At 37.1% G+C, this 24479-nt stretch overlaps 1 protein-coding gene across 2 annotated transcripts in view; it reads right to left on the bottom strand.

The window, feature by feature from the left end:
- Positions 1 to 24479, bottom strand: part of SLC35F1 (solute carrier family 35 member F1) — a 388139-nt gene that overhangs the window by 180712 nt on the left and 182948 nt on the right. The window lies entirely within an intron of this gene.

Genomic DNA, 24479 nt, shown 5'->3' with positions numbered 1-24479 from the left:
CTTCCACAAAGCAGAGCACTAAATCATTCAACATGACCAGGCCATGCAGCTACTGGGCATCCAGTGAGTGCCAGTTACATATCCCTAGGGACAGAGACTGTGACAAGGGATGTCAGAGCAGATGTGTATGATCACATCTAGAAGTTAAGCAGTCCATCAGTAAATCGAAGAATCCATTATTTTTCATACCTTAAAAAAGTCTATAAGCAACAACAATAAGAATAAAATAGTGTCCTGGATCTCTGCATTATAAGAAGGAAAAGAGAAAAAAAAAAACACAACTATTTTTCCTTGAGAATGAAGTCTGTTTTCTGCAAATTTAACTCCAAAATGGAAATCAAGAGAAAATGTTCTTCCCTCTGGTAATTCTGCACATTGAAATATTTCTATGCAGTGAAAATTGGCCTATTTTATTCTATTAATATGATTAACCTTTCTATAAACTAGTTCTAGGTGGAAATTCATTTTTTTTCTAGCCAGAAATGTTGCCATTTATGCATCTAAAAGCTAGTTTTAGTGGAAATAAATGACATTTTTTTTAGAACCTAAAAATAGTTCTGCCACTTAATTTCAAAGAAAACCTAAATCAAAGCAACAGCGTTCTGCTCATTCACAGCACTAGTAATGTGTACTTTTGCAGCTAGGTTTCATTTTTTATTTTTCTCTTTCATTCGTCTCTTTCTTCTTTGCCATCAGCAAGGTCCTGCCTAACATCTCTATGGACCAGATCCTTCTCTTGGATCCAGGGACAAATCATAGGTTACTAATTCCAGGAAAAGATCATTTCGCGTGTAACGCAGAGACCTTTCACTCAGATACATCACATAACTCCTGGATTATCCTTTCCAGAGATTCAGGTCCATTCCAGTTATACATCTTACCCAGATACAACATGCAGGGAATCATATGGAGTCATATATCATCCTCTTTCCTCCCTCCAGTGTTAAAACCACATTCAGCCCCACGGCCCCCTCTCAGCCTTTCCTTTTCTATCTCCATGCTTTCTTTTCCAAGGAGTATGGTCTCCTGTGTTGTCTTGACCCCTCAGGAAATCCTGATAACCCTACTAATAGTGCAGCGAGATGGTGAGGTAATATCCCACCTCCTCAGCATTTCAGAAGATGGTAAAGAGAGTAGGATAAAACTCAATAAAAAGAGATGGCTATAATAATGGAACTAGACAATTTAGTGGAAGATACATTGGAGGATAAAACTTTCCAGTTGCTGCTTAAATCACACCCTCTGGGCAAATATCTTGGGGTGGCTAAGAAGATGTGCCACAAATAAGAGAATAAAATGTCTCTACTCAATCAGTCTTCACTGAGAAGAACAAGTTATTTTGGAGATTTCAGTTCTTATCATGTAGTGACAATAATAAAAATCATCATTATAACGAACATTTATTAAGCACTTACTATGTTCCAGGCACTCTAAAGGCTTTACATGCATTAATCCTACAACAACCCCACGACATAAGTATTTTCATTATCTCCATTTTACAGATGATGAAACAGAGGCACAGAGTGGTTAAGTAACTTACCCAAGATGACACAGCTAGTGAGTGATAGAAATGTAATTCAAACTCAACCTAATTCCAGTGTCGAATTCTTAACCACAAACTATATGGCCATTCCCAGATGACCAGAGATACATACACCACACACATGGGCACGGACATGTGTTATAGTGCTTTTTTTTTTTTTTACATCATTACTTCATTTCACTGCATTACTTTTCTTTCTCATATATTTTCCCCCACTAAGTCTTCACTGTTATAATATTTACATCACTCTGACCCAAGGGCTATGAAATGATGTGATATGGGTTGGGGGAGCTGGGGAAGAAGAAAGGAGGTATGATCCATTCTGAAAGACCTGGATCTGTCTGCTTGTGTTTCTTGAAATAACAACTTCTGAAGAGTAAGTTTTGTCCTTTGAGTCATTTACTAAATCTACATATCCATTTCTTGAGGTCCTTACAAAATAGTAGTATAAAGCATGGATTGTATATCTGACACTTAGGGAGTTTACAGAGTTCTCTTAACAAAAGACTTAGTCATATTTATGCGGTGTTACTTATTTCTAGAAAAGTTTAAGAAAAAAAAACTGATCTTTTAGCAAGAAGACGAAATATCATCCGTAGGGTCATATACATTACTTAAATCAGTATATATTTATATATTTACATATGTGTATGTATGTAAATATTATAATATAGCATATAATAGTATAACAATATAAAATAATATAATAAATATCATATAGAGTAAATTTATGTTTTTGAATGCCAGAACGCAAAATTTAGAGTTACTATATCAGTGATGCAAAACTTTCATTCACTTACACACATTAAAGTATAAAAGGTAAAGGTAAAAAAGATAGGGCACAACATCTCTGCATTACTGATAGCGGTATATACCAAGATATAATAATATTCATATTCTTCGACACTTCCAGTAATCTCCTGAGAATTTATTATAAGGAAGTCATCCAAAAGATGGAAAAACTAGACTTGCATCATGATTATTATTCATTATGACAAAAACTTGGAAGTGACCTAAATGTTATTATAACTTAATGGTTCATTAAGTTACAGTGCATCAACTTGATTGAATAATAGGCAGCAATTTCACATCATTGCTAAAAGACTGAAGAGATATAAAATGCTTAAAATATAATACCAAGTGAAAAACACTATAATAAAAATTGCTTCTGTGCTTTGACCACAATTGCCTAAAATTATTTTATGCATATTGACAGGTTTTTTTTCTCTCTTGTTTTCTTTCAGTGTACATTCCAACTTTCATGAATCAATAAAAAAATGCTTACTTTTGAATCTGTTCTCCTCTAGTAAGTTAATCATTGAATAACTTGAAATTGTGGAAATTAATATGATTGATAAAAAATGTGTGTGTCTTTGGGGAAAGTGTAATACTGGAACAACCAACAATATATACTGATTATTCTCAACCTTGGACTTGAGCAAGGCATTGACATTCACATTTGCAGTATGAGGGCAATGTTTGCTAGCTTTCCATGCCACATATTTTATGAAGATTAATCAGAAGATTGCAAAGTTATCTGAAGTAATTGCCTGAAAAAAATTCCTAGTTATAGAAAACATAAAATATTTATAAAATCTTAGCATACCTTTCCCTTTCCTTTATTGGCTTTGGTTCTGTTACTTTTACTTAAATGATTTATGATCGCTGAGCCCTTTACCATAATCCACCTCAAATCCTTTCTGACTGTAGCACAGTATAAGTAGGTAAGAAATAATAATAGCGCTTCATGCATAACAAGTAGTGGTCATTCTCTGCATACACAACTGCAGATCAAATTGAAAAAAAAATTGCTGCCTTAAGCTGAGTGTATGTTTTTCCACATTTCTGAACATTTGACATAATGTAATATGACTGGCCAACTGCTGCGTATTTGGTGTGAGATACCCCCAAAACTACGTACGTACACCTTGCTAAATTCAGCTCCTTTAGAAAGACACAGCGTTCTATAGTAAACCAAACTCTCCACTGCTTTCTAAGAAGGAAACCATCTTTATTTTGCAGATGAAGAAACTGAAGCACATATATCCTAGATTAATAAAAGGAACTAAAATTAGTTGAAGTCATACTCTGTGACAGACATTGCATAGCACTTTATAGGTACTACGCGATTTGATCTTCACAACATCCCCCTGAGAAAGATACTACTGTCAAATTCCAGTTTACAGATGAAGAAACCACCAAAGAAAGGTTAATACTTTGCCCCAGGTTTCAAACTAAGAATATAAATCTCTCAAACTTCTTGTAACATAATGCTTCAAATGTTTTAGAATTATAAAGTGTTTTATAAATAACCTATGGTATAAGTAGGGGGATGAAGAGTTTGTAAGATTAATGGTGATATATCTGAGGCAACAGGCAACCTCACAAAAAGAAAAATGTACGAAACTTACCCGATGTTCTTACATTCGGCGAATTCCTAAAACATCAAAAGGCTTTCCCATCTGCTATATTCTGTCCAATAACACAGAGTATAGGATCCTATGTTTACATTATATGTAAATTATCTCTTAAATATGTGAAGATTGTTCATTCGGCATCTTTGATTTAGCACTCATCATATTTCTCATCAAAATTGAGGTAGGGGGTTTCATTTCATACCCCTGATTCTTCCCTGTCTCTCACATTCCAGGCCCAATCCATTTGCGGCAAGTCCTCTTGATCTGATTTCCAAAACACCTCTGAAATTCATCCCTTATTCCCACCAAAACTGCCAACCTCCTAGTCCAAGCCACTATCCCCTCTCCTGCTGCCCCTGGTCTCCCAGCTCCCATAATTGCCCACCCGCTTCAATCTACATTTAGATAACTCAGCTAAAGGAACCTTGGGACATGCAAATCACAGCACTTAATAACTTGGTTTAAAGAGCCTTTGATGCTCTGACTCCTCCTTCTCACTCCACACTCTTCTCCTAGACAAAGCCTTCTGCACCTGGGCCTACATGCTTTCTTCCTATTTCCACTGCTCAGTATGCTCTCCCCTCAGCTCCTCTCAGGCTTTGTACACCAGCCCAAGTAGCACTCCCTCAGAGAAGACACCTCTCATCTCCCACCTAACTTAAGACCCTGCTATTATTATTCTTCACCACCGTTCCCACTGACTTCCTCTAAAGCATTAATCATAATCCACAGTTATTTGATACATTCATTTCCTTACTTATTTATCATGTGTCTTCCCCATCAGACTGTCAGCTCCATGAGGGAAGGGATCAGGCATCTCCCAGGTACTGTTGTATCCTGCCTGCCAAGCACCTTGCCTCTCACATGGAAGACTCTTGGTAAATAGGTGATGAATGGATCAATAACAATCTTGTGAAATATTAGAATGAGAGCAATGAATGTGTTGAGTAAGCACTGCTTAATCATTTATTTCTATGAAATACCCCAAGCTAAAACTCTGACATACCAGCAGTGGGGAAAGGAGTCTAATGCCATATATATTATGTGGCAGGCTCTTTTCTAAATATTTTACATGGATTAATTCATTTAATCCTAACAACAAACCTCTCAGGAGAGGCTATTTGTATCCTTGTTTTACAGGTGAGACACCAGGCCCAGAAAAGTCAGCAGGTGCTTGTTAGTGAGGGGTACATTGGTGCTATCATCTTTGAAGCTTTAACCACTAACTATTTTGCCTCTCATAGTAAAACTCTGACTGTATATAGTCTGAATTTATTTTCTTAAATTTTCTGATCCAGTATAATTTCTAAGTCAGTCTTTCCATGGTCAAATGCTAACAGAAATATCTACCACCCTAGGAATTAAGCCAAACAAGCGGCGGAAAAAGGATAGAGATATTCAGGCAGTAGCCCCAAAGCTGCTCCAGGCCATGGAAATGCCAAGCCTCCTCATCACTGGTGTGGCTGGCTGAGAGTGGATGTAATGATATTAACAAGGTCATGTATTAAATATTCCCCCCAAATCTCATCAAAGTCACAGATGTCCTATGGCTTGCCTTGCTCCATCTCTGGTGCATTGGCAAACCCCACATCTTAGAAACATTAAAAAGTAGGACCAGCTTGAAGTTCTAAGTTATGAAGCTGTCCACCCACTGGGAGTAACTCTGGAGGAACAGGCTATGAGGCTTAACTGGGACTGCCCAGGTAAGTTTACCAATACTCAGAAATAAACACAATTAATCAGAGTCTAATTCTTGCTCCCCAAAGCTTCTCAAGGTCAGAATTTGCTCATTCTCACCTTTTAGAAAAATGCCAATGAATAACTATAAATCCAATGTAAACGTACTACATCTACCGTAAGTATGTGACCAAAACGCAAATTTGTTTTTAAAAAAGTGTTCCAATTTTATATATATAATTGTTATCTTTTCCCAAATAATGGTGTAAAGTTAAGACAGCACAGAGGGATAAGTGACATATTACTCCCTATAACAATAATTTTAGCTAGCAGTTTTAAATTAGGAACCAGAAATAAAACCTGAATGCTTAATTCTGAGAACACCATTTTCTTCTTTTTTTTTTCTGTAAATAAATGTGTTCTTGGTTTTTCTCTAACACACACACACGCATACCTGCAAGTACCTACTTATATATCTGTATGTCCAAAGATGCATAAATTTGTGCAAATTATTGCTTATCCCATCAAGATTCTGGAATGTGGGAATAAACATGAGAAGCTGAGCTGCATGATATCCTGTTCTAACATTTCTACTGTCCACGGTTCCTGGCTGATCAAGTTTTGCTTCATTATAATTTACTGGTCATTCATCCTGCTGTCGTCTATTTCGTACATTGTGAAGAATATCAAGAAATAGGTCAGATTAAAGAGTAGCATTTATAATTGTAACTGCCAGTTATTTTTATAGTTTATGTTTTTAGTGATACCTTGAGAATATATAGAATTTCTTGATGAATTCCTGAGACTAGATTTGATTACATACACCTAGCTGGGTCTCTTCCCAGAGGAAAGGAGCAAAGTGTTTGTAAATAAATATATGGGGCTTTCATTAGATCATGAAAGGTGACCTCGGGGTGCCACCCAAAGAAGGATAAGTCAGCCTGGATCGGGGCTCAGTAAGAACACAGAGGCCTGAGACCTCAGCCAGGGGAAGACAGTGGAGGCTTCTCTCCTTTCCTGTGTGGGCACAGGTTGTTAATATTTTATTTTTTTCCTCTCTAAGGAGAGATAGGGATATGTAGGTCCAATACCATAGAGGAGACTCTTGGATTCTCAGCTTGGAGAGTGCAGTTCAGAAAAAGAGAATGACTACCCCATTTAAAAATAAAGGCTTCCAGAACTGCCATTTTGACCCAGAGTTCCCAAAAACTCTCACTAAGGGAGTAAAAGTGGACTTCAGTTCAAGCAAATTGTTCCAGAAAATGGTGGGATGTCTTGACAATGATAGGTACTCACTGAAGTCTGTAAAATGTCAATTCAGAAATGTTTCTATTTTAAGCCTGGGTGTCTTATTCTTTTTCGGGAAGGCCAAGGGTTGCAGAGATTCACCGATTCCATGATTGGCACTTCCAAAACATTAAGATGTAGAACAGCAAAGGACAGAAGGGAGTCACCTCTTAAAGTGCACATAGGCAATTTCCTTCCTTGTCATTTATTAAATACCTTATCCGTTTGTTTAGAACCCCTCTCCATGGTAACTGTAAAAAAATTTGTCATTTGGTATTGAATTTCTAAGAATGGCCTTATAACACCTACCAAATATTTTACCTCTGATCATCAATTCTACCCAACAATAATCAAGTGTTGGAGTTAAAGCAAAGTGTAAGCTTTGGGTTGAATTTGCCTATTAATTCAGGCAAAAGTGAAATTGTTTTACTTTAAATCGTCTGGGTAATTGCCTCAACCCTCCACTTTAATTGAACTTGGAGACATAGCCAGAGAGTGTTTCTCTCAGGATTTTATCTTTAGTTTGTAGATAGGTATTTATTACACAACATAAATGGAACATAAAGCAAGCTTTAAAAAAAAAGGCCTTTTGAGAATAAATCCTACTCAAACTACCAACTACCCAACCCATCTCATCACTGAAAGTGAAAGATGATCTTTTTTCTAGCTATTAGATGAATCTGCTGCTGCCAGCTAGCTGTCTGATTTCCTCTCCTATTGGGGTCTGTTTCTATCTAACTTCCTACGTTAGCCCATAGCCTGGACTCCTACTAGTTGATAAATGTTCCAAAATTTTCAATGCTCTTCCCTGTGCCTTATTCATTGCTGAGCCTCTGTTAAGTGCTGGGTATTTTATTTTAAAGCCAGCTCTTAATTATTTGGATGCCAATTAGCCAGGGTCTGGAATTAACTTGACTCTGCTCTCCCTCTGTTTCTTTTCTGCTCCCTGCCTTTTGGCCACAGCACAGCTTGTTAGTTCCTTCATGAGGGAATGAGGGGCAGGAGTGGGGTAGGGATAAAAGCCTGGAGACTCAGATAAGTTCATTTTGTTATTTGTTGGCAGCTCTGGTTAAAAGTTTGGCAAGGCAGTGTATTAAAAGTGCACAATAATAGTAAACTTTCTTTATGATGTATATCTCATTTATCCGAGCTCTCCCAGATTCCCATTGCTGGTGTTAAATAGGAAGCTGCCAGAATTGCACTTGGTACTTTATATTATGGCAGGAGAAAATAAAGTTTCTCTGACTTGGCAAAAGCTTGTTTAATGAGCAGCTTTGCTTAGTACTGAATCCTTTCAGATCAGCAAGCACAGGGCAATCAGCCATTGGAAATCAAGCTACCGCATTGTCGAAAGCTCAGGACAACCGAGGGGCAATGGTTCTAGCTACAATGGAGTTTATGTTTTTGTTGCCTATCATTTTTCTCTTAATAAAATGAAAGAAAGAAGAAGAGAAATGAGGGAACTGAAGTAAAGACGCTCTTATATTGGACATACAAAAATAACATGCTGAAATCTTCAACTAGAATAAATTATTACATCATTATTTTACATCAATTGAGATATAAAAATAAGATATCGCTGTGTCCTGAATTACATTCTACAAGTAAAGGTAGAGTTCATTTTATCAGTTTCCCATTTTCTGAGGGTAATTTCAGTGTTTTGAGAAAATGTAACATTGAAATGGGGAGATTTCTTATGGGATTTGATGGCAACATTTGATTCTGAAAGACTAGGACAGCTATTCAAACAGGGTACGTGAAGAACTTACTATGAAATCCCCATATGCACCGTTATTAAGTCATCTAGTAATTTTTATTTTATTGATATCTTAAAGGTCTGAGAATTATATTTTCCCTTATGTCCACCAGAGTGTGTCGTGTCTTTCTTCAAATGAGAAAGACAAAAGAGAAAGAATGTGAGAGATCATATAAAAGATAAATTTAGATACGAAGAAGAATTTCATACCTTTGAGGGGAAAATAAAGCATCAGACTGCATCTCTAAGGGAATGGCAGGGCTGTCCTTGAAGACAAAATAATTTCTCATTTACATGGATCACTTAAATGTGATTCAGTGAGATGGGAGGGTGGTTGGCTGAAACAATCCTTAAGGAGGTGGTTTATTTGTACAGTGCAGAAGAATATAGCCAGGTAGAACTGGATTCAAATTCCTGTCCTGCAACACACTAGTACTATCACCTTGAGCGACACACAAAATGCTCACAGGCTTCAGTTTTCTCAACTTTAAAGTGATGGTCATGAAAATGTACAACAATTTTGTGAAGGTTAAATTAGATCAATATATAAAATCCTTACCATGGTGGCTATATCATAATGTTTTCAGAGGGTAATAGTTATTTTTATTAAAGTCCCTTTCAACTTTCTGAAAATAGAGTAGTACCACAGATTCTAGTTTATACCTCTGAATAGCAACTCTTGAATGCCTGATAAAATAAAGCAGTAACTCTCCACATTAATGCTTATGATGATAAATCAGAAAAGAGACGCAAAAAACAGCTGCTAAAGCAAATCAATTTTTTCCTAATTCTTGGCTTTTTGATACCTCCCAATGTTAAACCTCTTTTTATTGGTCCCCTGTCTACTTTCAAAAAACCTTTGAGATCACTTAAAACAAAAATTAAGCAAAAAACTATATATTAGATATTTCTGAAAGAACTGTTAAACATTTAAAGATTTATTTATTTATTTTAGAGAGAGAGAAAAACATATCGGGGGAGGGGCAGAGGGAGAGGGAGAGAAACACTCCCCGCTGAGCTTAGAGTAAGGGATCTCACTACCCTGAGGTCATGACCTCAGTCCAATGCTTAACTGACTGAGTCACCCAGGGGCCCTGAACTGGTAAACATTTAAATTCAAAACAGTTTAAAGGGCGACAGTCAAAAAAAAAAAAAAAAATCAGTATGCCAGGAATTAGTAATAACCACTGAGTTTATTAAAATTCAGGCTTAAGTTTAATATTGAGAGTGCTGGCAGCCAAGGCAAAGAGCTCCTTTTATCATTAAATATTTAGAACCTTAATGGAATGAATTCTGTCAGTGACACTTTAGTGTGGATCCCTGCAAGGGGCTGTGGCTTTCATGTGGTTTTCATGGGGCTTCAACTCACCCATCAGCCTCCATCATTAATTTTAATGTACAATTTTAATGTACTCTTAAAATGTACAATGAATTAAGGGTTTGAGCCTTTAGTTCTCAATATTTTGAATTATCTTGAGAAAATATGGAAATTATTTGTAAGCAGAAGACACAACCCAACAAACTTATGTTCACAAGAACTACATAGAGAAAAGGGTTGGTAAACTGTAAGGATCCTATGGCCAAATTTTTCCCTTCTAAGTTTACCTCTATAGATATAAAGGGAATTCCTTTCTTTGAGGGTATTTTAAGCATCAGCATGCATCTGTAAGGGAATGATGGGGCTATCTTTAATATAAAATAAGTTCTTGGGGCACCTGGGTGGCTCAGTTGGTTAAGCATCTGCCTTCGGCTCAGGTCATGATCCTGGGGTCCTGGGATCAAGCCCTGTAACGGGCTCTCTGCTCAACAAGGAGTCTGCTTTTCCCTTTCCCTCTGCTCTTCCTCCCACTCGTGTTCTGTCTCTCTCGCTCACTCTCTCTCAAATAAATAAATACATAATCTTAAAAAAATAAGTTTCTTGATTAATCTTTGAACTAGTGAAATTTGATTCTGAGTGATGAGTTGGCAGTTAGCTGAAGTGATTCTTACAGAGGTGGTCTTTGAAAAATCTACAAAAGCCAAGCAGATCATCATGAATTACTCAGATAGTGCAGGCTGGATTAGCCTGGTCTCAGCTAAGGCTATTTTGTAGCATCACTGCTTGAAATCAGACATAAAAGATTTAAGAAAAGTTGTGTTCTGTACACAGTTCCTTGGATTCTTGAGAATTTCTAACTAGCTCATCAAATTGTACTAATTGCCTATTTCATGCCAAGTGCTGAGCACTGTGGGAAACCATCTGTATGTTTATTATAGGTGTCAAATTAACCCAGAAGAAATGAGAAGATACCTTTGAACTGGGGTTCATCTGACCCAACTTAAACCTAGAGGCTGGAGTAGTCTTTTGTTGGTATTGTGGCCAGAAGCTGCTATTTTTTTATGCTATTTGTCTTTCAGGTTCCCATTTCAAAGGTTATCCTTTTCAATATGTAACCTTATTATTTTTACAAAGACTTTCATCATGTTAGACTTCCTAATTCATTTTATCTCTTGCTTTTCCATCTGTTGTATACTCAATTTATTAAGCTCAGTAGTGCAAAATGTAAGTTATTTATTTAATTAGAATTGGATATCTACAAAAGATAAGCTACTGTGTGGTCAGAATGTCCCTCAAAAAATGCATGCCTATCATTTCATCCTGTAAAAGGGAGCATAATATTGTATATTTCCTATACATTTTAGGTAAGCTGCGAGGATTACTGAGCTCACATTGGGTAATTCTCAAGGGTACCTGACAATATGCACAATGGTGCTGAACAAATATGTGATAATGACTAAAACTGTGTATTGGACAGCATTGTTGTAGATTAGCCAATAATGTATAAATCTTTTTGCTTTTTAAAATAAGAAAATATTGTTACTGCTGAATTATTTTACATCATCTTGTATATAAGCATCGTTTTTAAAATCTTTAAAAAGGCAGAATACTTGTGCTACATTTCTTTTCTTCTAGCAAAAGATTTAATGACCACTGAGAAATATCTACCTTATTTTAAACCCTTTGTGCTTTGAGATCTACCGCCACATAGCTTTGTCAACATTGCTCACTCCAGTATAGTCTGAAAGTTACTTTATGCTATTTTAGAGGAACTTCTGTCAAGAAAAGAATGGTTTATTGTCTCTTAGTTCAAGAAGAATCCACGTCTAAATGCTGTAGCAAAAATGCAAAGCATATCTTTCCCTCGAAGCTGCCATTTTCATCACAGGGTCTTTCATTTGCATCTTGCCATGGGTATCAATAAATCACTGGTGTGCAGTATACAGCCGCACACCATTCAGCCATACTGGGAAAAGAGGCCCCTTAGCTCCCAGCTCTGCCCCTTCCTGAAATGAATTCCGCTCTGTTTACCTACCAGATTTGTTACTTCCTCCACATAAGAAGGCATTCACAAGAACTCAAAGCCTCCTGGATTCTTTCAAAAATCTGTTTTGAGGACAACACAATTTAAAAGTGAACAAAAAATTTGAAGAGACACCTCACAAGATATATGAACGGCTAAGAAGCCTATGAAAAGATGCTGTCCTTCACTAGTCCTCAGAGAAATGCAAATTAAAACCACAATGAAATACCACCACACCCCCACTAGAATGGCTAAAGTTAAAATGACTGATGACAACAAGTGTTGATGAGGATTCAGAGCAACTGGAATTCTAACACACTGCTGTTGGAAATTCAAAATGGTATAGCCACTTTGGAAAATATCATAAACATACATTTCCTGAGTGAACCAGCAATTTGCACTTCTAGATATTTATCCAATAGGAAATGAAAACATATGTTGCACAAAAATGTATATGCAAATGTTCATAGTGACATTAATCGTAACAGCAAGAAACTGGAAGTATCTTTAATCTCTCTCAACTGATGAATAAATAAATTGTGCTATATCCATACCACAGAACAATACTCAGCAATAAAAAATGATGAGATAGTAATACACGCAACAACATGGATGAATCTCAAAACATTATGCCATGCGAAAGAAGCCAAACACAAAAGAGAATGCACCGTGTGACTCCATTTACAGAAAATTCTAGACAATATAAAACTGTACTGACAGAAGGCAGTCAATGGTTGCTTCAGCTTGGGGAATTCAAGGAGGGGATTTTCTGCAAAGGGCATGAGGAATCTTTAGGGCTATGGAAATACTCTGTATCTTTACTTTGATGATGGTTGCACAATTATATATAATTGCCAAAATTTATCAAACTGTACACTTAACATCTGTGAATAAAACTTCAATGAAATTTTTTAAATCTGCTCTTTTTGGTTCATCCTATTTGCTATAAAGTGATAAAACTTACTCCAAATTATTGATCCTTCTTACCTAGAAAATTAACTCTGATAATCTCAGAAGCCCTCTCATTCCATGACTGCTCCCATAAAATGAGCCATTCCCTTTCTTTCTACTTATTTTCAGAATGCAGTTGCTACAAATGTCCATGTGTTATTTTTTCCTCTCTTCGTTCTATGTCATAAGCAGTAAGCACAGTGCCACCAGAAAAGTAAACTCAAAACTGTATATCCCTTCACTTAGCAAAATATAGTAAAAATTCCTGACAAGACTCTGTTTAGAAAGTGTTTGCCTTGATAAAGGTGATAATATTTAGAAGTATATGCAAATAAGGTTGTTGGTACAGCAAGGTGTAAGTGACCAACCTCTCATTTGTCTGCTGCAGGCCTGAGAATGACCATCTCTTTTCAGTAAAGAGGAAGAGTGACACATACATGAGGCCTTAGATAGCAGAACTGGGGTCATTTTTGGAAGTTACACAGTTTGTATGTATACAGAAAGAAAGCTCAAACCTACAACTGTTTGAAACTAGTATTGGCTGCCTTGTGAGACAGTGAGCCTCCCCCCACTACAAATAACAAAGCAGAGGTTGGATAAACATCTGTACAAATGTCATAGATGTTATCCCAGCAGCAGCTATGAGGTGAGACAGTGTGATCTCCAAGGTCTCACTTGACGCTGAGATTCTTTTACTCAATGAAACTATTAATGACCTTCCCATCTGCAGTTTCACCAATGTCATGGGTTAAAAATCTAGATTGCACAGGGAATGAGCTAGCAATCACAGACTGCTTGCTTCAGCAAGTTTGAGAATTTGGCCATGAAGAGCAGGAAGAAAATAAGAAAACAGAGGTACATATCATAACTCCTCAGCAGGGTCTAATGAGCACCCCCCTTTTAGGAACATGAGTTTCAAAGACAACAGGAAGGAATCAAGTTGAAAAGTGAGCACTGAAGTGACAGAGAGAAAGGAAATGAGAGGATATGGTGTAGGTCCCTGTACATGAAGTAGTCACTGGATGATTTCTACCTTTTCAGTACAGTGGGAGGCAAGGCCTTTTGAAAAGGAGGAAGAGAAGAGAAAGGATTTAAAGAAATATACAGTGGAGAACGGATGAATAAGAGGATGTTTGAGGAGATGTGTCACATAAAATTAAACATCTTAGATGGGTTACTCACATGTTTTATGTCTCCCCTGGCAGCTCAGATTAAAACAAAACAAAACAAAACAAAACAGACAGCAGGTGCTCAAGGTTAAGAGTGAGGTTTAGTACATTCTCAGCTAAAGATCAAAGAAGAGAGAATTCTAGCAGTGGAAAAGAGCAGCATTAATGTAGTAAACTCTGAAAACTCAGTGAAGCTAAAAAGGCTTAATGATGTGGATAAAGCAAAAGACTTAGAGGTCTTGGTAAAGAAGAATGGGAATAATCTCAACAGTAACCAACATTTGATGGCATCTCACCAAGGCTTTTTCCAGACACAATTTTATTTCATCGCTGCAACAACTTGGCAAAGCATCATTATCTCCTAATTTTAAGATTAGGAAACTGAGGCTTAGGTACAATGAGAGACCCTCACTACGTTACAAGGCTCTTATGGAGAGACTGGGATGTGAACAAGGTCTTCTACTACCAAACATATCCTCTCATACCAAATATCCTCTCTTCTTCCAAAAGAACTCTGTCTTTTCTGTGTGTAGAGCCCAATGTAGGGGACAGAATGGGAGACAGAAGCAGCAAGCTTCTCACAACAAGATGGTCATGCTCCCCACCATGTCATAAGCACCCAGCAGTATTAACAAGCTCATAGCAGGGACTCGGGAAATACGATTAGAGGTGAACTGAGAGGAAAAAACCAAAACGGAGAGCTACCCGAAGCCCAGCAAGGAAAACCGTTCTGTGAAACACCTTGAAAACCACAGGAACATAAATGAATTAACCATCCTAAGTCACTGTCCTTTATAATACATAAACCATCCCAGGTTTTTGACCTCCATCTTCTTCAGTCCTTTCATTGCATTTTTTATGGTACTGTTTGACACACCTTGGCATTTCTCTTTTCTCTTTTTATTTTTAAAATAGTCTTCAGAGCAGGGCGCCTGGGTGTCTCAGTTGGGTAAGTGTCCGACTCTTGATTTTGGTTCAGATCATGATCTTGGGGTCATGAGATTGAGCCCTATGCTGAGCTTTGTGCTGAGTGTGGAGCCTGCTTGAGATTCTCTCTCTGACCCTCCCCTGCTGCTTGTGCTCTCTGTCTAAAAGAAAAAGTCTTCAGAGCTATAACTTATATTAAAGTAACAATTTATTTTTTAAAGTAATAATTTAGAAAGGATATTTATTATATTAATCCTTTCTAAATTATTACTTTAAAAAATAAATTGTTTCATTTAGCATGAGATAGATGCTAAAGCACTATTTAAATAATGTAACTTATCAAGTCCCTTTCATTTGGATGTGTATTGCTTATTCTATGCATCTTAGATGGTAGTAAATATGGCTTGAATTAAATTACAGTTTAGGCATTACATTTATGCCATACATCTTTAATGCCCCCAGAAGGATTTTATTTCTAGAAATACCTTCAAAATTTTCACTTACTGCGAAGTTGTAAAATGTTGACCACTCTTGTATTCATTTTATAATGCAATGGTCATCAAACTGGGTTATGTATATCCATAGGAACTTTACAAATGTTTGCAGGCAAGGTCAGTTTGAAGAAATCAATTGCAGATCATCAGCTTCCCCTATATATGCTTTCCTAACTGGATCTGCCTGAGAATCTATAGTTGATGGTCATGCCAGTGCTCTTTTCCCCCCCTCTCTTTTGTTCATGTCATTTCTCCCACTTTACAGAAGAAATGCGAGCCTCTCACCCGTTCTGCATTACAGTATGGTGGCAGAGAGAGCCTTGGGGTATAAAGAGTACTTAAGGACACTAAAAAAAGGGACAGTGTAAAATACTGTGTTTGCCAAGTCTTCCTTTATCAAGGCACCAAGTCTGTCTCTCAGTTGCATATCTGAATTATCTCAAGGAGGAAGTGAAAATTTCCATGTTTACTTCCAACCATTCAACATTAGATCTTCAAATAAAAAAAAAACATTGGAGATAAAGTGATGTTTCATATTTTCTTTTTACTCAGACTTGAATAAGAAACTTTTTATTTTTAATATTAACAGTTTTATTAACCTTAGCCAGATATTTGCTGGATACAAGAAATCCATATTCATTTTCTACCTGGGTAGGAGTTGGCTTGCTGTCATTTTGTCAACCAATTCTTTGCTCATTTATTCCTTCTTATTTGAAAGACTTATATTAAACTTAGCAGAGTTATATTGTGGTAGGGGAAAGTGTGAGAAGAAAATTGCAGAGATAAGATATAACTGCTTGACTGCTCTCTGGTTCAAAGCAACACCTGGTGTGGTGCAAAGAGCACACCCTGCTGACCAGCTTCAGTGTCTGTAAAACGCACCATCCACTTTAAAATTCTGGTGGTGAAGCCTCAAGGAAACAACTGATGTTAAATGTTGTGTGAACTGTAAAATACTATGAATACAAGTATTTTTATTCTAGAAGAAATAGAAGAGAATACGGTATAATCAATAAAACCACGACTCTGTCCTTGATTCCTCCTATCACTTCATCTTTTCTCCTGGTTGGTACTGCTGTTTTTCTTCTTCTTCCATTTGTCAACCAACAAATGCTCAGTACACACCTGCTATCTGGTCAGTGCACCTTCCTCCTTTCTAGCAGCTTTAGGACCCGCTTCACCTCTACAAATCTTCTCTTTTCTCCTGTCCCTGCTGATAGTTGATGGCTAGCTTTGACACACCAAGCATGAATCATTCTTCCTGGGGCACTGTGACAAGCACATCAATGTGGAATTATGGATAAAGTCACACCTGACAGACTCAGCCAGAACAGCTGCAAGGTTTGAAACAAAGCTGTGTCTCTGAACACAACAGCTAAAGACCTTGATGGAGATGCTGAAGGTCAAAGCTAACTTCTTTAATTGCACATACACTGTAATTCTATTTCACAAAGGCAATGATATCCTAGATGCTGCTTCTCTGGCAGTCATTTTACTCTTTTGTGGTTAAAAATGTAATTCCTTATAATGGCACCCACAGTGTGCTACAATTATATAGAAAGGCACTTCCAGTTATAATCCATTGCTTGATTAGAAGACATCAGCAAAGCACCTGCCAGAAAAAGTAGCACACTGTAAATACTATTAGTTCCTGTCTTGTATCAGTGCAGAACTGTGCTGGCACTAAAATCAGCTGATTGATGCTCACCATTATCTGAGGCAAGAGCTGGGAGAGTTCCTAAAACAGAACAGTGACTTAAAAGTCAACTAATAATTCAATGCAACTGTTTGGGAAGAGCAGTCTGGATATCAAATTATAACATCTAAAACAAACACCTTCTGTGCCAAGTGGCTTCTACATATACCCTGTATTAGGTTTGCATGGTTATTAAGTGCCACAGATTATGTGTCTCTTAAGCTACTCTACTTTTCAAAAATGTAGTGAATTGTTTACACTTAATGAAGACACTAGATATGTTAAATAAACTGTCTCTCCCCACCCCAACCATTGCCCATGATTCCAATTAAAAATAACAAGATTACCCTTTCCAAACCTAATTCATGTGAGACTGAATGAAAGTAAAATGCTATATAGGAGAAAGATTTCAAGGAAGGAATGAGAGCTTGAAACACTGGAGAGGAGACCAAACATCTTTGGGGTGAAGCCAAAGAACACAAGCGCGGTCAATGAGAAATGTAAGAAACCAGGGTGAAAAAAACCCAATAATTCACTTGGTAGTTAAAATATCCTAAGAACATGGACCAAATACACAAAGCAAATGGAAACATTACTGCGACAATAAAGTGTTCATAAGGGAAGAATTTAAGGTGTAGTGGTTAAGTATTTGGGCTCTGGGGTTCAACACTGCCAAGTTTGAGCCCCATTTTTGCCACTCAACAGCCTTGCTTGAGTTCCATGGTTCATTCTCTGAGGCTTGGTTTCCCAATGGGTATAACTGGAGATAAAACCAGTACTTATCTCTTACGATACCTAAATGATCTACTGCAGATAGAAGGGCTTGGTTTAAGTTAGCTAATACTGGTATTTTTCTTCTTTGTTTGTAGTGTTATATATGACACTATGCTGAATAAAGACAAGTAAACAAGTCATTGAACACTGCTGACACATCATCTAAACAGACGACACTGGCACTATGATATCTTAATAGCTGCAGCATACAAGAGAGACAATATGCTTTTTATTTTTATTTACTTATTTTTTTTAAGATTTTATTTACTTATTTGACAGAGAGAGAGACAGCGAGAGAGGGTACACAAGCAAGGGGAGTGGGAGAGGGAGAAGCAGGCTTCCCGCTGAGCAGGGAGCCCAATGCAGGGCTCAATTCCAGGACCCTGGGATCATGACCTGAGCCGAAGGCAGACGCTTAACCAACTGAGCCACCCAGGCACCCTGACAATATGCCTTTTAAATAAGGAAAATTGTACAGCATTATTAAATGGTACTAGAGAACTAATTTATAATTCTGGGCTCTAAAATATGAAGAATTTGAGAAGGAAAGTCAGAAACATAATTATCTCATGGGAAAGCTAGTCTCCTAAGTGCAATCTTTCGACCTCCACTGGCCCACATAAGAATGGGCGTTGGGTCTGGAACACTTCCTTACCAAGAGATAAAGAATCCACACAGCCTGTGCCTGGCTTATCACCTTGTGTGAGAATCTACTTATTTCAGGCTCAATGACTACTCTTTTGACACTGCGTAAAGCATGTGTGTTACATGGCACCCTACTGTTACACCTACTGTTACACCTGTCCTCCACAAGGAGGGGATAGGATTTCTTTCACTGTGAAACTAGAGGAGAGTATATGTAGGCCACCTGCCCTATGTTGGCCACAGGGAAAGACCCACTGGCCACGGGAGGCTGAGAGCCATTACTGAAGCTGATCTTGCTCTGTCTCTTCTCTATAAAGTACTTTTCCATTCAGTACTTGACTGTGTTGTGTTTTCCAGTGACTCCAACACAAAGATGCAATGAGCGGAAATATTTAGAGTCCTCTCCTGGGATTAGTAACTGGTGCACAATATTCTGTTCCCTTGGGATTGATAACTGGTGTCTGGTATTCTGTTCTACACAAATAAATTTGAAAATAGAACTTAGGAAAAAAAGTTAAAGAAATGAAATCATAGCTAGAAAAGATAATATTGAGAGGTTACTATAATCTTCCTTGCTATGAAGTCTGCTCTCTCCAAAATTAATATAGCTATGCCAGCTTTCTTTTGATTAGTGTTAGCATGGTATATCTTTCTCCATTCCTTTACTTTTAATCTATCTGTGTCTTTTCATTTAAAACAGGTTTCTTGTAGACTATATAGTTTTATTTTTCTATTCACTCTGAAAGTCTCGTCTTTTAATTGGTGTATTTAGAACATATACATTTGAAATGATATTTGATATAGCTGGATTAATATCAATCATATTTGTAACTGTTTTCTATTTGTTGCCTTTGTTCTTTGTTTCCTTTTTTGTCTTCCACTTTTTTTTTTTTTTGCTTCCTCTGGCTCTAATTGAGCTTTTTATATGACTGTTTTTTCTCTTTTATTAGCATAGCAATTATATTTCTTTAAGACACTTGTTTAGTGGTTTCTTTATAGTTCACAATATACATTTATGACTAATCCAAGTTCACTGTCAAATAACACTATACTGCTTCATGGGCCATACAGGTACCTATTTATTCTGCTTGGTGTTCTCCAAACTTCCTTGATCTGCAGTTTAGTGTCTATCATTAATTTTGGAAAATTCTCAGCCATTATTATGTATTTATTCTATTGCCTTTTCTTTCTTCTCCTTCCAGTATTCATATTACATGTATGTTACACCTCTTGTAAGTATCCCACAGTTCTTGGATATTCTGTTCCATTTTTTCAACTCTTTTTTTTTTTTTTTATCACTTGCATTTCAGTTTTGGAAGTTTCTATGGACATATCTTCAAGTTCACTGATTTTCTTCTTGATCATTTCCAGACCATTAATGAACCCATCGAAGGCATTCTTCATGTATATTATGGGGCTTTTGCTTTCTAGTACTTTCTTTCAATACCTTCTTACAGTTTCCGTTTCTCTGCTTATATTACCTACTTATTCTTGCATATTGTCCACTTTTTTCATTACAGTCCTTAGCATACTAATCACAGTTATTTTAAGCTCCCAGTCTGATAATTCCAAAATCTCTGCCTTGTCTAAATCTGGTCATAATGCTTGCTTGTTTCTTCATATGGTATTTTGTTGTTGTTGTTGTTGTTGTTTTACTTTTTTGTATGTCCTAAAACTTTTTGTGGAAAGCTAGACATGGTATAACAGACAAAACAAACTAGCAAAGAAACCTGAAGTAGAGAGGACTTTAGTGTCAGGTTTTATGTTTATCTGGCTAGGAGTTAGACTGTGTTTACCATTTGCCCTTGCTGTAGTGTCAGAGGCTAAAATTTCCTCCAATGTCCTTATTTTTATCTCCTCTGTTGTCTTTAGGTGTCTCTAGAAATTCCATAAAAACAGTTTGAGACTTGCAGTTCTTTTGGCTTTAATCCCCTGTTATTATATAAGAGCCCTATTGGCGTGCTCTCCAGTATATCCCCAGTGACTAACACAGTCTCCTACAGAAAGAAGGTCCTTACTAATTATATGTTGAATGAAAGACTAAAGGTAATGTTAGGTATAAAGAAGGGTTTTTTGAAGGCTGTTAATGGCCTGGACTGGGTCACGAAGACAGGTTGTGAAATCTCCCTTCCCATATGCCTTTAAAGGCGGCCCAACTTTTAGTATGTGTAGTATGGTTTCTGAGTTCTCCTGTCAGAAAGTGAAAGCATGGATCTACCAGTTTCTCAATGTTCTTCATAGGTTCTTCTGATTTCTGTGCATTTCCCTCAGGACATCCTAACCATCAGTACACTGCCTCATATGGACTAAGAAAGGTTTACATTGTTACATCTCAAGAGAAGTTTAGTCTTTTATGCCTTAGAGTTATTGTCTTCATTCATTCAATAAATATTTGCTGAATACCACCTGTGTGTGGGTTGCTGGTGTTCTATTTGTTAATATACTACACTTGTCCACTTTTTTCTACCTTATGTGATTTATTCTTATTTTAAGACAAGTTAACTCAGAATAACTCCTCTTTCTACCACACTTTCCTCCCAGAATATTTAGGTCAACTTTAGCACCTGCCCCCAACCAGTGAAGATTTATATGTTCTCCAAAATTCTTTTTTTTTTTAATTTTTATTTATTTATTTGTCAGAGAGAGAGCACAAGCAGGGGGAGTGGCAGGCAGAGGGAGAAGCAGGCTCCCTGCTGAGCAAGGAGCCTGCTGTGGGATTTGATCCAAGGACCCTGGGATCATGACCTGATCCGAAGGCAGACACTTAACTGACTGAGCCACCCAGGTGTCCCTGTTCTCCAAAGTTCTTACATTTCTAATTGCTAGATGGTGAAACTCTAATAAAAGTTTCATATCCAACTGAAGGCTTGATCCTGAGCATTGTTTACTCAGATTATAGTGCTTTCCTTTTCAGATAGGGAGCAGGGAAAATTGATGTATGAGCCTTAAACAGAAGGCTATTGTACCTCTGGCACTGGAAAGAAAAAACACAAGGAAAACCCCATAGAGGTATCAGTCAATGCCTTTGGGATTTTGAGAGCTAGTATTCCGCAGTCTTTCCACTTCCAACTACCATGACCATGATCAATGATCTGGCATAATCACAAACCTTTGGACATCCACATTTCTTCATATGCTCCGTATCTGTTTATATCACCCATTTCTACTATGAGTAGATGAATCCCTTAAATCCAATTACTTCAAACATTCAGATTTTATCATAAGGCTTTGCCTTACTATTTCTATCTGAATCTCATCTTCCCTCTACTATGATTCCCAGTAATGAGGAAGTTGTTCCTACATGTGAAGTTCCATTTTAAATTAATCTGCTCCTTTGATACTCTTCTTCATTAACTTTCACTATGTTTTCGAAGTTTCTTTGACTTGAAGCTGTTATAATTTATCCAGCAGGAATGACTTCAAAGGAGCATAGTCATAGAGGACTTTAGAATGATTCAAAACAAAGAAAAGCAATAAGTACTGCAATTTAATCTTACAAGAAGTTTAATTTTTCCAGTGTGAGAAAATAATATACCCATAAAATGTCACTGAAACATAAGAAGCTAAACTCATTTCTCCATCTATGGCTTGATAAGAGAAAAAAAATTTAATGGATAGCAGTTGATTGGTCATTTTCCGCACGGGAAAAACAGTATAGATGGGCTCCAAAACAATTCCCCGACCCATGCTCTAGTAATAACACAGTACAGCAACAGACAAGGCATTTTAGGAACAGACCGTTTTTGAGAAAAGATCTTCAAGTAATTTCCTTTCCTTTAATCATACATCCAAGGTATTTTTACACATATACATTAAAAAGTATCTACAAATAAACAAAAAAAGCATCTGCAAACAAGGACCTGGTGCTTTTAGCATTTTGGGGGGTCCTCCACTTCTTAAAGAGTTCCTGCCTTCTCCCACCACAGGCGACTATGGATATACAGGCACACTGTCCCAGGGCCTAAGACAGCGATAAATCACCATTTAAAAAGTCCACAGTGACTCCTTCAGATTCTTTAAGCAATTTACCCAGAAGTAGCTTAGGCACTGGCATCAATATGATGACTGTGACAAACAAGTCTTGATCATGATAAAAGCTCACTTCATACTTTAATTATAGAAGAACTATGGAACTAGTAAACTGGTACAGTTAAATATCAAGCTCCAGAGGGATATTAGACTGGCCTGGCAAAACAATGAATTCTTTGTTATTTGGCAGCAGCAGAGTTTTTAAATGAATCAAATATTTGAGTTGCATACAATGTACACCAAACACAGACTATCCATCTCCAAATAATTATGTGGATTCACACTAAAATTTTACACTGCTCATTCTTTCTGGAATGATTCAGAAAGCATTTTAACCCATCACAGCACCTCAGGGTAGGATCTGAAGTTCTCATTGTGCCAGAACAGTGTGAGAACTGAGGGCTCATAAAGACTTCTACTGATAAAACTCCAGGCAGGGTAGAATTTGCTGTAATTTGAGGGAATGCTTAGAGATTTGTGGGACTCTGAAAATATCTATAATTTTTCCCTGAACCACAACACCATCCATATTACTATCTCTACTAACCAATACTGACAACTCTGATCACACATACACATACATACACACACCTTGCCTATGTGTGTATAGGTGGTGTGTATGTCTAATTTACACACAAGTCCAAAGTGCCCAGTGTTATTTTGAAAATTTTTTTTTATGTAGAAAAATTGGTCTAGTCTCTATTCCATTCTTCTTAGAACTAGGATCCATCGAAAATATTGGCCCAAGAGTCCAACATTGATAGGCTATGTGTTCATTTTTCTAGCTTTCTTGGGCAATGAAGAAAATCTTTCCTGATATAGAGTTCCATTTGAGGGGCAAACAGTTAAGGAAAAATATATTTACATGTGCTTCCCAATTCTCTCCCTAGGCGGTACTGAGTAGATACACAGTCCAAGTGAAAGTGGGAGGAAAGGGTTTGGACATTGAGAGTGCAGGATTTAGAACAGGGAACAGAAAATAGAGCAGTAATGGAGGGAATTGTTGGAAAGCTGTGATGTTTTTTGCTTGTTGGTTTTCATTTTGTTTTTCCTTTGAGAAGGCACAAACTTAAGCAACTTTAAATATTTATAGGAAGGATCCAGTTTTTGGTCCATCCATTCTTTCATTTAACAGACATTTCTTGAGCATCTTCTATATATATCAGATATTGTTCTAAGCATCAGAGAAGAGCAACAAATAAGACAGGCTAGATTCCCATCGTTACTGAGCTTGCCATCTATTTGGGCAAAACAATTAAACAATAAGCAAATAACATTAGTATTCGTTTGTGATAAACGCTATGAAGAAAATGATCCAAAGTGATGCTGAGGGGTGTAGTATTATTTATAGAGAGTAGTTAGGAAAGGCCTCTGAAGGGAGGTGACATTTTAGTAGAGGCTGAAATGATGAAAAAATCCAGTCATGAAACAATATGAGGCAAGAGCATGCAAAACAGGGAACTCTAAGGCAGGGACACACAACTTGGTGTGTCTAAATGGCTGAATGACAGCCAGTGAGTGTGGTAAATGAGGGGAAGTGGTAGAAAATAAAATCTAAGAGGTAGGCATAGCCCATCAGCCAAGGGAAGGACTTTGAATTTTATTATTTTATTCTAATCACCATAAGAATATATCATAGAGTTTTCAACAGAGGGAGTGGAATGATCTTATTCAAAATTTAAAACAATTAGTCTCCCTATTGTATGGAGCTGGATTATAGGAGATCAAACAACAACCACAACAACAACAACAACAAAGTAAAACCAGTTAGAC

This window comes from Callorhinus ursinus, unplaced genomic scaffold (genome assembly GCF_003265705.2).
Source record: "Callorhinus ursinus isolate GAN/ISIS: 27379988/994484 unplaced genomic scaffold, GSC_fseal_2.0 scaffold6, whole genome shotgun sequence".
Taxonomy (NCBI): Eukaryota; Metazoa; Chordata; class Mammalia; order Carnivora; family Otariidae; genus Callorhinus; species Callorhinus ursinus.
The sequence above is the reverse complement of the archived record's forward strand: the minus strand, read 5'-3'. Positions and strand labels throughout refer to the sequence as shown.